This window comes from Dipodomys spectabilis, unplaced genomic scaffold (genome assembly GCF_019054845.1).
Source record: "Dipodomys spectabilis isolate Male_0828 unplaced genomic scaffold, ASM1905484v1 ptg000546l, whole genome shotgun sequence".
Classification (NCBI taxonomy): Eukaryota; Metazoa; Chordata; class Mammalia; order Rodentia; family Heteromyidae; genus Dipodomys; species Dipodomys spectabilis.
The window spans coordinates 120,913-136,831 of NW_024871223.1; the positions used below are offsets into that span (position 1 = coordinate 120,913).

The following is a 15,919-nucleotide window of genomic DNA, read 5'->3' on the forward strand; positions in this document are numbered from 1 at the left end:
CTTTTATGGTAGCACTTAACTCTGGTGAGTTAGTCATATTCTCAGGACACTCATCGGATGTTGGAGTCATCAACACTTTTAAAAAAGAGCCTTAAATAAGGGAACATTGAGCATGAGTAAGTAGAACAAGCAGCAGGAACAGTAAAAGATTAATAGGCACTCCTATACAACGAAGAAAAGAAAAACAGGAACAGAAACACATCTTTCCCAGGGGCATTGCCAGCCTTTCCAGGAGGTAGGCCTCTTTGAAGCCCCATTCTCTGAGGTAGACTTCAGTGAAGTCCCATTCTCAGAGATAGGCCTCTTTGAAGCCCCATTTTCTGAGGTAGACTTCGGTGAAGTCCCATTCTCAGAGATAGGCTTCTGTGAAGCCCCATTCTCAGGTCTGAATGCAGGTGTTCCATGCTAAGCAGACTCCACTGGAGTAGGCATGGCATTTGCTCCTTTCTTATATTTTAGATGTGCCAGAGAAATTTCTTCTCATATAGAGAAGATGGAGCAGAAGACTAGTTTGAAGAGGACTAGAAAGACAACAAGAATACATATATCAATTAGTATTATGACTCCAAATGTAACCAAGTAGTGCCATCAATCTAAAGGATTAAGACTTTTTAATCCTCTCTGTAAGTCTTCTGCCAAAGAATTTATCCACACGGTTTCCAAATGAGCTTGACTAAGGGCTGAGATGTCTTCCTGTAGCTGTCCTATCTCATGAGTTAAGCTATTGTCCTTCCAGATTTTTTGTAAATGCACTTTGGTAACTTCCCAATCTAAGCTCTCATTATAAGGTAATGGGGTAACACAAATATATTTAAATGACTGATGACATCTAGTTGTCAGCTGGGTTTTTAGATTATTGACTTGAGTCCCTAACTTTAAGACTACTTTTTCCAAAGCCTCTATTTTGTTTTTTTTTAATTTTGGTTCAATAATTTGTTGCTCTGTTATTGTTAGAGAAACATCCTTATTTAACTCATTAACAAAATGTGCCAAGCCTTTTCAACCAGCTTCTTGATCTTTCCCCATATAGGTGGTGTTGCGGTTTTTGTTGAATTAGCCTCTCAATTGTTCTTGAACTAAGTCCGGTATGGCTTGAATCTTTTCTTGAGTTAGGGGCCACTGATTAATCCATACAGATCATCACTTTTCCATATTATTTTGTCAGCATAAAGCTGTTCCTCAGTGGCCCCTATGAAAAATTTTGCTCCTTCAATGAGGAGTCTATTTGTCCTATTTTATTTTCATGTCTTGCATGATGTCTCTGCCCCATAAAGAAAAGGGCAAGCTGGGGATAACATAAGGTTTGAAGTGGCCTTGCTGCCCTTCACATACTCATTTGAGTTTCTGAGCTGACTAAGCTACATTAGAAGCCATCCCTAATCCAATTAAGGAAGAAGAAGTCTCTTGCACTGGCCAGGCCATAGGACAATCTTTTCCAGCTATACAGGATCTGTCAGCTCCTGTGTCTAAGAGTCCTGTCATTTGTTTTCCATTGACTTTAATGGCCTTGTAAGGCCTTTTATCTGTAATTTCCTGAACCCAGGCTACAGTATCTGTGGTGCCAAACCCTCCTTTTCTGTTTTGAGTCAGTGTGGGATTAGGCAAGTTTAGATATAAGAGTAAAAGTATTTGGGCAATCCTCTGTCCTTTATTAACTTGAATAGTCTCTTTTAGAGACCTTTGTCATGGCCTTTATAGTGGTAGGACTGTCTGAGTCTATTACAATTGGTAATACCTCAAAATTCTTTTTATAATTTGAGCCACCAGCGTCTGGCAACACCAATACTTACTATAAAAATTCATGAATTCCGTGGAATTCTTCCAAGTGAATTGCCTGCATTAGATGTCAAAATGTATTCAAGAGTTTTTGTATACATGTATAATGATTTCTGCAGAGTTTGTGAAATTTTAATCAGAAATAATTTTAATTTATCCATTTAAATGAATAGTACAGAAACTAAAGTATTTCTGGTGCTTGTCTGAAAAAGAATATTTTAAAATATTCTATGTTTGTATAATGTGTTCTTTCAGATTGTATTCCATATAGAAAGTTTTAGATTCCTTTTTTTCCTCGGTCCTAATATTATTTTTCATTGGGATAAAATGACAATGTTGTCTAATTTCAAAAGTTTTGTAAAGTTTATGGTATGTAAACGCCTTTCTGAGGTGAAGATTTAATACACTGATGTCAAACTAAATTTAATTATATGAATTACGTGTGTTGTTACACTTGTTATTTTGTGATCAACTTTTTAATAACTGTTTTTCATTTCTTGCATCTGAAGAATGAAAAATACAGAATACTTCACAAATTTTCATATCATTCTTGTGCAATTGCCATGTTAATCTCTGTATTGTAATTTGGGAATACGTGCTGCTGAAGCATGTAGTATCTTCTAAATTTAAGTAGTTAATGATGCAATCTTTATACAGACTTATATCCACGGTTCCCTACTTGCAATAAGGAAACTATATTGTTCCTGACAATGCTACTGATCTTATTTCCCTAAAATTCTGTGAATAGTGGAAAAAAATATATTGTTCATCTTAATGCTCACATTTGCAAATTTTTTTGTCAATGACAATTTTAAATCTTTTTCATTTGGAATTTGATCATACTTTCAATAATTTATTGCTAGGTCCAAAGGTGATGGCTTTTTCATGTACTAATTGATCCAACTGAATTACCTTTGTGGAGCTAATGGATTCAAAGTAAGCCTTGCTTAAGAGCTACTTCTAACCTTCTGCAGCTGACATTTTCCCAAGTGAGGTCTTACTGGCACAAATGTCTACCTGACCCTTTATTCTTCTTCCATGTAGGAACAGACCAATCAGAATATCTTACCCTGACAGCAATAGATTGTTTTACTTGAACAACACTAATCTTAGTTACAAGGGATCATAGAGAGATGAAGAGTTCAGTCATAACTGTTCCGACTAGAAGGTATTTTATCAAAATATAATTGTTTATTATATCTAACATTTCAAAAGTAACTAAAGCCAAGAAGGTGAAAAAATTGATCATATTCATGATTACTTAATATCCTGGCCTGTCTACCATCCTACCAGGCAGGAAGTTACACTACTGCATTTCTATCACCAAATATTTTCATAGTTGCAGGAGAAGTCCAGATGTTTCTTCTAATTATTAGGCCTTAAATTGGTAATGTTTTAATCACAGTGTTTTCTCTAGCCTACAGGCTGTAAATCTACAAATGGTAAAGCTTTAGGTCCAACTCTATCAAACACTGAGGTAGAGATAATGTAATAATACTTTAAAACAGAGATGCCTTTGATACTGTACCCACAACAGAACAATGCAAAACATGTGTCTTTTTTCTTATATTATATATAGTTATATATTTTATATTTATATGTGCTGATTTTATATTTCACACAATGAAACTTACTAGAATTAGTTGATAATTTCACAAATAAATTAAAATTTATTTATTCCAATAAATAGAATTGGAATAAAATAATTAGGTTTAAAATGTATATTAGAATATAAAAAGTATCAACGCAGTGTCTTTGGTATAAACTTGTGATACATTCTAACTGTTCTTGTTCTTCTGAATTCACATGGTAAAAAACAATTTTGTTTTCCTCTAATCTATAAGGGATTTTACTCTGCTTCTCTGTTTATTGTTTTAATTCACTGGTCCCAAACTGTTTTTCTCCATATTTCTGAAGCATTCCTACTGATTATGCCCAAATTTTTCTGATAAGATGTCTAACAAATATTATTCTTCTGCACGACCCAATGATTCCTAGGATCCCAGGTACCAGTTACCTGCATCATCATATAACAAGGGCAAGACTTCTCACATAGGCCCATACAACATGCAACAAAGTAATTGAAGACTCATTTCAATTTCTCATTTCCTATATTTCAGGGCCCCAATTCCTTGAGATACAGGATTTAGCAGTAAGCAATTGTGAAATGCAAGGCAACTTAAAATGAAAGATGAGATCACAAAATTTGAGAGTATGTACTATGATTCAAATATTCAACTTACAGATGGCCAGCCCATATCAGTGAACAAGTTCACAAGGTGTCATAAGATTATTTTTAATACCCCTCCCCTATGATTAATGAAAGATTTTAGTCCAGCATAAGTGGACCAAAAAATAGTTCCTGGAAGGATAGATCCATAATTGGTCTACCAAGTCCCAGAAAAATTTACTTAGAGTTCAAATATAATTCAGAAAAACATTGAGAAGATCCTTAGTGCTTCAAAACACTGGGACTTCAGTACAACATGGTTCAGTGCTATAAAATGTCACTCTCAAATCAATGATTAAATCTACATTTAATCTCCTGAAAGTTATTCCTTTACAAATTAACTTTTTAAAATCACATTCGTCAAAATAACATTTGACAAGTAGATGATACTTAGTGACATTACAAGTTTTTCAAGTGTAGGGAGCAAGTTACAATAGAGTTGAATTATTTACCCAGCACTAATGCCAAACACGTTCAAACATTTATTAAAGTCTAGAAATAGTACCAACTACAATTTGTGTTTTTCAGTAGGAGCCTTCCAGAAAAGTGTTAAATAGATCAGCCTGCCAAATTTAAAACCAAAACGTTTGCTAAAAAAGTAAATGTCATCATTTAATAAGGTACATTTTAAAACGTCACAAATAGTTGTCTTATCATATGTAATATTATGTTTTCCCTATCTGTCTAACATAGGGAGAAATATGACTTTAAGTCTTGAATATGGGTACTCATCAGAGATATGACAAACAAAATCTGTCTTCTATTTCTATCACATTCCTCTATAGGAATAAATTTTAGTTTTCTTCTTTTTCCAAAACTTATAGGTAGTAAAAATATTATACCATGTAAAATAAAACAATCACACCACTGTACAGAGCCATTTATAAAAATTGGTAGCTAGGAGTACATTCTATGCATTTTTTAACTTTCTTTTTGGCTGAAGATTAATCTTCCAAATGGATGAGAATAAAATCATGTTTAAGTGCTTCACGTCTCCAGTCTTGCAAATTGTTACTGCAGATGAATGAATTATGGAAATATAAGCTGACATCAGTTCAAGCATATGCAGAATGGAAACTCCATGAAATGTATATAAACCTTTCAAAGTATTAATAGACAGTTTAACAGGATGACTATCAGGAATTTGAAAGCAGAAAGAATTTATAGTAAAGACATAGAATGAATGAAAAATGAACAAGGGGCAAGTACAGCTAGAATACTCAATGCACACATATGATAAAGGAAGTGGTAAATCTGAAATAAATATTGGAGAAGCATTTGGTTGAGAATGATGGAAGGAGTGACTCTGATCCAAGAGCAATGGACAATTAGATGGATATATTTAATTGTAACACACTTGCACAACCTTTTGAAATTCAGTTTAAAAACACAACAAAAAACAAAAACACACAAAAATCACAACCAACCAGAAATCTCTAGAGAGTATGAATATTTCCTCCCAAAATTTTAAGCAGTTAATGAAGGGTAGTCTTGGGAAAAGCAAACAACGCTGTCCAAAGAGAGAAGTTTGGGATAGGAGAGAATTTTGAACAGATTTAAATAGATTGTCTAAGGTTATAAATCACCTACATCTGCTGCAAATAGTATCTTTCTTCTAGGAGTTCTCTGTCTGAACTGGATAATCCAGTCGTGAGACACACTTGATAGCTTGTGAAGATAGAATGGAAGAAACAAGATCAAGAACACGTTACTCCACTGGAAAGAAAACAATCCTCTATATTTTCTCTAATCTTTCTTCACTACGCTTTCTTTATGCTTTTAAGTCAATTGATTTTGAATTATATTTTTCCTTCTTTCTTCTGGCAAAGTAATTGGTCAAAGTAATTCATTAAATATTATTTGCCATTTTCTTCTTTCATGCTGATTAATTGGTCAGGCGAGTCTATTAAACTTCCCTCTTGCCTTTGGTTGCCATGAAACAACATCTATGTCAATGAGAAGAAATCTAATGTAAAACTTTGTCTCCAGAAAACAGTCCAAGAAGCTGTGATCACAAATATTTGGCTGTATATTTTCTTTTTTCTATTACCTTGCAAGTCTTCTTTTGTCTAAAGTTCCCACAAACATAAGTACTCCATCACTTTTGGTTCAATCAATTCTAACCTAAAAGATATATTTTGCTAAGAAAATGGTTAGAGGAAACTGAAAAATACTGCACTTTTATCTTCTATCGTAAGACTCTCCTTAGATACCATATCAGGAACAATGAAGTTATTCTATGCAAAATTATTTCAATAAATTATTTTTCTCTTGGTCTTGCATTTGTTCACCAAGATGTATGGAGGAGAGTAGAGTTAAATCACCTATACCTGGAAAGACAGTGTCTGTTACAAAAGGACAATGCTTCTATGTCCTGCTTCTATGTCCTCCTCTTACCTCTTGCCTGATTTCCAATTAATCACAGCATCTTGGCTTCAAGTCTAGTGAAGCTGAAGGACTATATGGGCTCCACCACTGTTACATCTTCATGATTTGTCTTTGAAAACTCTTTAATTTGCCTCATTTGGATGTGGAATGTATTTTCATGTCCCCATTCAATCTGTTCGGCATTGTAGTGAGCCAAATCGGCTCTGTAAAATCACTTTAGATAGTAAAATATTAACACAAATTAGGGCTGGGAAGTTGGCTCTTTGGTAGAGTGCTTGCCTTAAATGCCTGAGACCCTGGGTTTGATTCCTCAGCGCCACATAAGCAAAAAGAAAAAAAGCCGAAAGTGGTGTTGTGGCTCAAGTGGTAGAGCGCTAGCCTTGACCTGAAGACCTGAGGGACAGCACCCAGGCCCAGAGTTCAGGCCCCATGACCAGACCCTCCAAAAAATATTAATACAATTTAAAAAAAAAATTGGACTTCCTTCACTGCTAAAGCCAATACGCTTAGGTAGGGCTTCTAAGAACTATGTTTTCTTACCTTTTCCATTTGCTCAATTCTTTTCTGAACCCAAAACATTTTGGCTTATGTAATAAGAGAAGTCTTCACTATCTCATGTTATTAAGGGTATTATTTTTTGTGAGCCACTTAGAAATGTGAAATCATTGGTTTGAATTATATAATCAGATTTTTTTTCTGTTTCACTGCTTCAAATGCAAAGACATTGTGGAAAATGTTACAAACAGAAATGTGTAAACCCAACACCTTATAACTTGTGAGGGGTGAAGGGGTGAAGAAAAACTGTGAGAAAAATGAAGGAGGGGTAATAAGTTTGAAATGTTTTTTATTCACTACCTTACAATTACTGTAACCTCACTGTACATCAATTTGATAATAAAATTGAAAAAATAAGCTGCATAAAATGTAATTTTACTGTATTGGCACAGTAAATATTATTCTTTATGTAGCAATATTTTAAAAATCAATTCTATTTGACATCTAATTCAAATTGATTACCTCGTTTTTATCAGAGGGTCATCAACGTGATTTTTATCCAACTAGAAAATATTTTCATAATATAATTGCCGAATTTTTCGAAAAAGAATAAATTTATTACTTTCTCATTCTAAAACAGAAAAACACTTTAATGCTATGGAAACCCATAACTTTTAAAATTAAATAATTTGTTAAGGGGACAGAGTATATATTTTCTTCAAAATAACTACTCATAATTACTCATTTTTAAATTCCCAACATTCCATACGTTAGAGATTCAAAACAGTACTTTTATGCATGTTATAAAATTCTGCAATAGATGCAGTTTCCAATGGAGTGTACAGATTGAGAAGTCAATAGAAAAATAGCCACATTCTGGTAGAGGATAAAACTATGAAGCATCTGTAATAATTAATTCGTCAAGAGTAAGCAATATTTTTTATCAGAGTAAGCTGTTATTTCTATGACTATCAATCCCAAGACTTATGCCAGGAAGTCATCCTAGCCCAACAGTTTCCAACTTGTAAGGGGCAGCCTAAAATTCCTTAATTCATATCATGAATAGCTTTTCTCTATTGTGAAAAATACTACACCTCTGCTAATGTGATGTCCTCCGTGTTCTGGAAAGAACACCACAATAACCTGAGGGGCATAATTTTTCCTCCACTGGTATTCTTGAGATCAGATCACTTGCAAATATTATTTATATTTATACTTTTTAAATTATCATGGATATTCAGGAAGCTAAGATTGGAAAACTATGGTTCAAAGCCCACCCTGGCAGGAAGGTTTCTTAGAATCTTATCTCCAATATACTTCTCCGCAAAAGCCAGACAAAAGTGGCACTGAGGTTGAAGTGGTAGGGCATGAGCCTTGAGCATAAACAGACTCAGAGACACTGTCCAGGCCAAGAGTTCAAGCTCTAGGCAAACCAATAAAACAAAAACAAAGTTGAGTACAAACCCCAAACCTAGCATTTTTCTCAATGTATACAGAGGCACGTAAATAAGGAAATGGCTTCCTGTGTTACTTAGAGGTTGAAAAAAGATGTCACACAACTACTCTCTTCATACCATTTTAAACCAAACCCTCAAAAATTGCTGTTTTTCTAAATTTATAAATTAATATCATCCATTTGTTAGCAACTCTGTCTAGATTATTCACATTAACATGGAATACATGAACTGTGGGAATTATCTATTAACTATGTTCTAATTATAACTCTCTTGAAAGAATATTCTAGGAAAATAGAATGCAAGAATCATTTGTGAATTTGTCCATTAATCCCTCTACTTAAAAAGAATTTTGTAGTATCCTATAGAATATAGAATTACAAACAAAACAAAAATACATATTTTAAATCTAAATTCTAATTTAACAAGGTCTACAAAGTACTACATTAGATGAACTTTGCTATTTCTCCAGGCTTAAGCTTTTGTAATCCTTCAACATTTCTTTGGAATCCAACAGAATGGTGCTTACTTAGTTTTGCAAATTTTTGGACGGAAATAATGAGCCATTTTGCATCTAGAATGTTCTGTAATAAGAGAGCATTTAAAACACAAATGAGGATATATATGATTTGCACTTCAATAGGAAACTTGACTTCTCAAAACATAATGAGAAAATTAGCCCCAAATTCCAACTGTGTATTCCTTTTTTGTTGTTTGGTTTGTTTTATTGAGACAAAGTTGTTCTACCTGGTCCAGGGAAGGTATCGCAGTGTAATTCCATTCTCTAATCTCCTGACGAAGTGCTAGAATTCCAGGCTTGTATCACATTGTCCTGCCATAGTTTGTTTATTTACTCTAGAAACAGACTCGCAATTCTGAACTTTTCCTATGATCTTATCCATTAGACTGACTGCTCAGACTGTTTATGTACTATTTTCAAAGATGTTCTAACAATTCACACAAGAGATGAACATTTTTATATGCACCTACAGGGTTCCCTGATTCATTCCTCCATGGATCCTATCCCGTTAATAATGTTGCTTGACTCTCTTACTATCACTGATTCCTACCTATGTAATATTCTCAACTTTTTTAGGGAAAGTTCACTGGAGGGCTTTCTAATATTAAAAATTATCACTTGATTCTAGTCTTACTCAGGACATATTTTCTATTGTTTTCTAACTTTTCTACATATTCTGAGAGTTGTTTCATTTGTGTATTTTTGTGTGCACATATAAGTCCCTTTGTGTGTATGTGTATGTTTGTATGTATGTATGCAAAAACCTCATGATCTTATTCAGCAATCTTGCTCATGACTAGTATTCCAGCTTTTGGCTGCTTAATTATAGATAGTGTCTCAAAGCCTGTTCTGCAAGGCTGGATGCAAATTGAACTTCTCAGACTCCTTTATCTTTTTAGGTTTTATTTTTCCAGGAGTATCAACTTTTAAACTACAAACACTTTTGTGAGTGTTAAGTCTAACCTGTAGCCCAGATTTTTAACTCAAGAATTAATATAAAGATAAATGAACATATACATTACATATCTTGAGTATACAATGTTAGAAATGTGGTCCTAAGCTGGGTGTGGTGAGATCTGAGGATTGGGGTTTAAAGCCAGCCCAGGTAGGAAAGTCCTGGAGACTCTTTTCTCCAATAACTACCAGAAAACTGGGAGTGGCACTGTGGCTCATGTGGAAGAACACTAGCCTTGAGCTGTGTTGCGGAAGGACAGTGCCCAGTCCCAGACTTCAAGTACCACGACCAACAATTACAAAAAAGAATTTAAGAAAAGGAAAAAAAAAGAAATGTGATCTTAGCCACCAGATTCATTGCTAGTATAATTCCTATTTTTTTCCAGTTAAGTCCATTCTCTCATACGTGACTTGCATTGGAAACAATCATTCTTCCATTCTCCTTTTTACAAAATTACGTGTTTATAAAGCGTGATTTAGAAAGGAAGTGGCTTCATCTTCCACATACAAGTAATACTTTCTCTATATCACTCCCATAAATCTTCATACTGGACTTGGCTTTATTGTTTCAATGTTGTCTTATTTGTAGAGTGTTCTATATTTTACTGAAGCCTTTTATATAAACCCAGAACTTCTCTTTCCTATTATTGCTATTGTTTCTCTTACTGTTCACTCGTGTACACTTGGGAAATTAATGCACAGCACATACACTCACAAAAAATGATCCGAGAACCTTCTCCCATTTAAAATTCACCATAATTTACAGATCACTTAAGAACTTTGAACAAAATGTACTCATGAAAAAAGTATTCATAAGCAATTTTAATTTCATATTTTCTCCTTACTAAGTTGTCTCTGAAACACGTGTTACCTCATGTCCAAAAGTGTCCTTGTGCTATTTCAATGAAGCCAGAAAACATTCATTTTTTTTCTGGAGCAGCACCATAGATTGTTACTGGAAGTAAGCCGAAGTAACTGTTACTAGATGTGGAAATTGATCTCAGGAGATGAATTGAGCATAGAGGAATGACAAAGTTCAAGTTAACTTTTGCTTTCCTTTTTACTGTACAAGAAAAGAATTCAAGGCTTGAAGGAAACTTTCTCCCTGACAATTTTGAGTGTGTTCTTTATTCATATAAAACTTGTCTGTAGACTTGTAGTTGAGAGTATTACAAAAGGAAACAATATGCCATTTGAAGGCCAGCATAACAAAAGGAAATAACTTTGTTTTAAAAGTGTTCTACTGCAAATAAACAAAGATATGGAGGTTTTGAAGTGTCTTATGGATGGTTGTTTCACTCCTGAGATGATTCTCTTGTTGCAGGAGTCAGTTATCAATTCCTTTAGTCTGGTCCTCAGTTTTCCATAGCAATAAAGATTTCAAAATAGCAGGACCCAGAGTATGATCAGCAAAACCAGCCTCTTATCGGACCACTACTCCTTTAAGGAGAGTCCCAAAGAAATACCCAGGGTTTGTGTTGTTTGCTTGTTTGTTTACTTTGTGCTAGTTCTGGGGCTTGAACTCAAAGGCTGGACCCTGTCCCTGAACAGTTTTGTTTCTTTCCGACCTTCCCCCAAAGCTAGTACACAACTGCTTGAGCCAAAACTCCATTTCTGGTTTTTTGGTGTTTAATTTCAGATAAGAGTTTGACAGACTCTCCTGCCTGGTTGGCTTTGAACTAAGACAGTAAGAAAGCTAAGTGACCACAACTGTTTGGACTTCACTTTTGAACCAAGAAATATTAGATGAAGTTTATGATAAAGCTAATATTTGACAATTTTTAAAGAAGAGAATATGTTCATCAAAGAAGCCATAACTTAAATAACTCAGCAAAAGTAGGTGCACTGAATCCTTTGGGAAGATTACTATTGACTTAATCATTACTTTGGGGGAAACTTAAAGCCATATTTGCACTTTTTTTGATTGTGAGGATTGAACACTGATCCTGAGCAGTGTCTCTCAGCTCTCCAGCTCAACTTGAATGCTGTACCACTTTAGCTACAGCACCACTTCTGGGTTTCTGGTGGCTAATTGAAGATAAGTGTTTCATGGACTTTCCTGACCAGGCTGGATTTGAATCACAATCCTCTGGTTTTAGCTAGGATTACAGGCAAGAGCCACCAGCACCCGGCTCATATTTGCATTTATGTGCACTTAATGACACTATGTAGACAAAGAATGGAAATTTGAACCAAATGATGACATTGCAGCTTTTCAGAAAAATTGAGGTAGCAATAAATATCTCCTCCATTTCCATTTTGTTACATTAATGACTCATGAGCTAGGGGACCCTTACATTAGCATCCTGTGACATCTGTGTAGGTGTATTTAGTATTAGGAAATGTTCATAGAGAAATATAGAAAGACAGATTTTCAGAAAGCAAAGGATATCAGGTATGAAAGAACAGCATAGAAGGAGACACATTTATCTAGCCTAAGAGATTTAGAATGCTAAAACAATGAGGAATAAGCCTAGTTGATAACTAGTTCTTCAATAACCAAAAATGGTTCTCTACAACTGTTTCTGCTATACCTTAGCTACTATCATTTTTTTCCTTCCATCTGGTGTTATTCCTTCTCTTCTGTCACGACTGTGAATTAGCCTCTACCTTTTTGGTGCTATGATTGGCCAAAATGATTTCCAAATCTCACTTAGACTACCCTCCTCATTGTGATTAGCAGTGACCCCTCTCAAAATCCTGGAATATGTGAATTTCCAGAATTAATCTACACCTTACATCTAAGCACATTCCTGGCATTAATTGCCCTGACCTAATGAACAAAACTATTTTTTAATACAGTTTCCTAATATAGGTAAAGTACATGAATTAGGGACTATTGTCAAGTATTAGTATGGAAGGAACAATTACATATTCCAAGTTTGGGTTCTTTATTTTGCATTTACTAACTAAATGTTCATTGTTGTTGTTGTTGCTCTTGTTGTTTTGGCAGTCCTGGGGCTGAAACTCAGCGCTTGGGAATTATTCCTCAGCTTTTTTTTTTTTTTTCTCAATTCTAACCCTTTACCACTTGAGGCACAGGACCACTTCCAGTGTTTCTTTTTCTGTTTATGTGTTACTGAGGAATTGAACCCAGGGTTTCATGCATGCTAGACAATCACTTTACCATGAAGCCACATTCCCAGAACACTAAATGACTCTCTTAAGATGGCATTAAATTTTCCTTCCATAACTATGTATCATAATTTTAGCCAGAAATTTTTGCTAGAAAAGGGCATTGATCACAGTACTGAATCCAGTAAGGCTAGATAGACAATGAATAACTGTCACGGTCTAGCCAGGGCACAGAGGGACTTACCTCATGGAGCTGGTACAACAGACTGAGCGAGACAGCTCCTGACCCACAGCCCACCTCCAGAATGAGAGGGCCACCTTGGTTCCAACCACATTGAGAATGCTGGGCCAACTCCTCCAGCACCCATTCAATCAGTTCCTGAGAGAGAGAGAGAGAGAGAGAGAGAGAGAGAGAGAGAGAGAGAGAAAAGAAAGAAGGTCAGAATTACACTTAAGCCAGGTACCTGTTGCTCAGGCCTGTAATCCTACGTACAGTGGAGGCAGAGATATGAGGATTATGGTTTATAGCCAGCCCTGGCAGGAACATCTGTGAGATTCTTATTTCCAAAGAACCACGAGAAAACTGGAAGTGGTTCTGTGACTCAAGTGGTAGAGTGCTAGCTTTGAGCTGCGAGCTCAGGGAGCTGCCCCAGGCCCAGAGTTCAAGCCCCACGACTGAAAAGAAATGGACTTCCCACCACAAGAAGTAGACTGAATAACACCCATTGTCCTAGGGAGCACGACAGAGAAGTCAGACCGAGCTTCCTGTCAGCTGGGAGTCATAAGTAGGTCACCCAGCTTCTCTGTGCCTCAGTTTCCCCAGCTTCAAAACTGAACAAAGTGAAGTATCCCATTCCTCATGGGGATTGGGTATTAAAGAAAGAGAGTCATGTTTTGTTTCATAATCCCATACCTGTCACAACATTAATAACACAAAACCATCTGAGATCTTTCCGGGTATTTTCTTTCATATACTCACAGAACTGCCAAGAACCGTATCTGACGGCCCCTCCCTCTGTGCCTGCCCCTGCTCTTGAGATCCCTCTGTCTTAATCCCTTGTTTTCTCAAAACTATCCCATGAGGAGATTGAAGTCCAACGGTTGAGGCCCAACCCAGAGCTTCACCTGTGGTCAAAAATGGGCTGCTGTGGACTGAGTTTGTGACAATCCATCTAAACCAATGACTGAGCGTGGCACTACATGTCTACCATCCCAACTACAGAGGACCAACCCTGGTGGATCATGCCTGTCACATTACAGGAGGACTGTGATCCACCCCAGCCTGAGCATATATTAAGTCTCCATCTCAGAAATGCCCAAGACAGAAAAGCTGGTAGAAGACTTGACTGGCAAGCCTAAAGCCTTTAGATCGAACCCTAATATACCAAAAAGAACCAGAGTCACAGTGCCAGAGGCTCATGCCAATAATCCTAGGTACTCAGGAGGTTGAGATCTGAAGATCACAGCTCAAGATTTAAAATAGGGTTCGCATTGCCCATCAGAGGTCATGATGAGAAGACCCAGAATCTGACCTAAGCTGTTGCACTCCATACTAGCAGGACTCATATCTTTACTAAGTGTTGGATTTGCTCTCTGTCCTCCAGGGAAGCCATCCCCTGCAGGCTGCACTCCTAGGTCCTCCCAAGCTCCCACTCCCAACAACCAGGCCCAAGGGAGTACACAGTTCCAGGTCACACAGATCCCTTGTTCTTGTAATTTAACAGTGCTGTGTCCTGTTCAAGCGTCTCACCCTTCCAGGATCCCAGACCTCAGCTATGAAGCCCATGCATGCCCGAAAGATAGCAGGTCGAAGTTACCAAAGCATTCAGCCTCCTTGTTACCACTCACATCTACACACACACACACACACACACACACACACATACACACATCCAGACTGGTGACAGAAGACTCATCCATGCAGCACCTGCAATTTGCCAACTGATCTCTCACCTGAGCACAGTCAGGCTGTACATGGAGAAAGATGAACTCTCTCTCTGTCTCTCTGTCTCTCTCTGTCTCTCTGTCTTCAGGTGAAAGGATGATCAAGCACAGAAGACAAGGGTTCACACAGAAAGGGGGGTCTATCTTCTGCATTCAAAGCCTCCCATCCCCAGAAAAAGGGAAAAGACCCCAGAAGGCAGGTGTGGACATGCTGCTCCCCACCAAGGAAAGGAAGGGTGCAGATGTGCGGCTGTGTTTCTCCCACTGCTCCAGGTCAGGAGCTCTGTGGCGTCCACTCCTCACACAACCCTGCATCTCCCCATTTCCTGGGACACTAGACACTGGATATGGGGATGGGATCCTCGGGTCAACACCCACCCCCACTCCTGGGGCACAGTTATGGCAGGGTGTGGGCCAGACTGTGGGGCACAGAGGAGGCGCGGGTCCTGGTCAGGAGGGGGGGGTGATATGGGGTCGCAGGTAGTGGGCCTGTGTGGCCACCACTCACATGTGCTGCTGGCAAAATCTGTTGGCAGCTGCTCCAGGTGGGGCGAACAGCAATGGCAGTGGTATGGTCGACATCAGGCCCAGAGCAGAGGACAAGGGTGCCAGGACCTGGTCAGGGCAACAAGCTGGCTAGAGGTGCACCATTGCACCATTGTCTGAGGAATCCAAGAAGCAACATGGGTTTTAGCCAGCAGCACCAGGTTTGAAATGCTGTGCCACTGGGAAGGGGAGGAGGGGGCCGGAATGCAGGCGGGCACATGGTGGGCCTGAGCAAGGCCTCTCCTCCTAGGCCTCGAGTCTCTTGCTCATCACTCAGCTACCTCTACCTCAACTGCTGGTAGTGGTGTCAACCAACTGGCCACCATTCTTGTATCCCATTGGTCAGAAAGAACCATGAAAGAATGAGGGTGTGGCTGGAATCCTGTGATGCAGGCAGAATGGGTGGAGTCAAGATGATGGCAGCCCCTTTCCCAGGGAACTCTGTTCAATCCACTTGGGGACAAGAAGGTTACTTGCTTTAGCCGGATGGCTGCACAGATTGTTGTTTATGTCTGTTTGTTGCTAGTCATGGACCTT

The 15,919-nt window shown here is 37.6% G+C and overlaps 1 pseudogene; it reads right to left on the reverse strand.

Moving 5' to 3' along the window:
- Positions 1-2,289: 2,289 nt before the first annotated feature.
- Positions 2,290-2,386, reverse strand: LOC122099913 (annotated as a pseudogene).
- Positions 2,387-15,919: the final 13,533 nt, after the last annotated feature.